Here is a 1,773-nt window from a genome sequence, read left to right on the forward strand (position 1 = left end):
AGTGTTCCTACTCAGTGTGCCTTTAACAACACTTGCTTAACCCTTTTTTATAGTGAGTTTCTGTCATGTGCACACGCTTTTTTATTCTGTAGGTTGTGTTTTCTCTTTATTTATTATGAATGATTGAATTTTGCATTGAGGCCAAATGTCTTAATTTTGTCTTAAAATGTTTGTCATGAGATCTGGGATAGTTTGGTCTCACTGTGAACGGCTTAAATAAACACTTGCTGCAGTTTGAGAAAATGGGCACGCAATTACGTTACAAATCCTTTCAACGTTGTTTACACAGTGTCTATTACCATCTGGCCGGCGACAACAGCTGGAAATTAGCCATGTCGGCTAAAGCTGCACCATTTACTGTTTTTGTGACAGTTCATCGATGGGGACTGTCCACGACACTATAAATAAATAAACTAAACTAAACTAATTACATATCTGCTCTAACATCCAGTGTAGGATCACTCACAGGTGGTCATCAAACGTCTGTCCTGTGTTTGACATACTGCACCTAAAAAGGCTGTTTTGTACTGATTGACACATGGCATGCTACATTTTTAACCAATAAACCAAAGACTTAAAATACAATAACTCAACTGGTTTTCTTCTGATGTGTTTTAGAGGGATGTAGATATAAATGTTGACCTGTGTCGCCCTCTGCTGGCTGATAATAAGTACTCAGCTGTAGCAGAGATACATTACTAATATCTTGTTGCATGTGTTAAATTAAGTATAGTCATTTCATGTAAGGTATTTTTAATTAATATTTAAAAAAGGTGTATATGTGATGATGAGTCGTGATTTTATTAAGGTGGCTATTAAGGCATGTAATAATGCATGTGAAAGTGTTTTCCTGCATTGCAATGAATGGTGGTCCTTTACAACTTTTTTCACTTATAAATAAAACAAAAATAATGTTTTTTATTCTGAGACATGACAGCAATTTCAAACTGCCAGCTTTAACCTAAGCTTGTGTCTCATTCTTAGCATGACATCTCATTAATTAAAGCTATAACGTGTTGTAATTTGTAGCGACTCCATCACCTAATTAAGTCATGGAGAACGTGGCCGGTTAGTTAAATTGGTTAGAGCGTGGTGCTAATAAAGCCAAGGTCGCGAGTTCGATACCCGTACTGGCCATAGTAGTTTTTCGGTCTTCAGAAGAGAGAGGTTACCTGTGTGTGACAAGTTCTATGAAAAACACCTTTCCCAAATCATCCCTCCATACAATAGTATATATATATACATATACATATATGTCCATCAGAATTGATAGTGGGTGACTATTGAAATCCTTAAATTGGTTAATTACACAGTAACTCCAATTGGATTCCAATTTGCTATACCTCCAGTCTCGAGTCAATTGGGAGCAAAAGTTTAAATACAATTATTTTTTACCATACTAACAAATAAAGACTATTTATTAAACATATTTGATTAAAAACATTGAAAAAAACACAAGAAAATACTGAATTTTGATGTTGAACAAAGTATGACTGCAAGAGTTAAACGCCATTGCCTGACAGACCAAAATAGACAGATTACTCCTGCTATGACAACATAACTCCTACGCTGTCCCTAACTGTCTAATCTGTGGGGATTACCTGACCTCGTCTGAGCTCTGAGGTACAAGAGAGAGGAGAGACTGGACTTGAAAGAAGGTGACGGAGTGGGATAAATAAGAATATAGGGAAGATTTACCAGCACTGGTAAATTAATCTCCAACAGCTACCTTTACCATACACCTAATGCAGAATCCCTACCTGGAATAACGTT

At 36.3% G+C, this 1,773-nt stretch overlaps 1 non-coding gene across 1 annotated transcript; it reads left to right on the forward strand.

The window, feature by feature from the left end:
- The first annotated feature begins 1,063 nt into the window (after window positions 1-1,063).
- Window positions 1,064-1,137, forward strand: trnai-aau (transfer RNA isoleucine (anticodon AAU)). Its single transcript has one exon. It is a non-coding gene; the product is annotated as a tRNA-Ile (tRNA).
- Window positions 1,138-1,773: the final 636 nt, after the last annotated feature.

The sequence above is a fragment of the Notothenia coriiceps genome, unplaced genomic scaffold, assembly GCF_000735185.1.
Source record: "Notothenia coriiceps isolate Sejong01 unplaced genomic scaffold, NC01 NC01_scaffold00035959, whole genome shotgun sequence".
Taxonomy (NCBI): domain Eukaryota; kingdom Metazoa; phylum Chordata; class Actinopteri; order Perciformes; family Nototheniidae; genus Notothenia; species Notothenia coriiceps.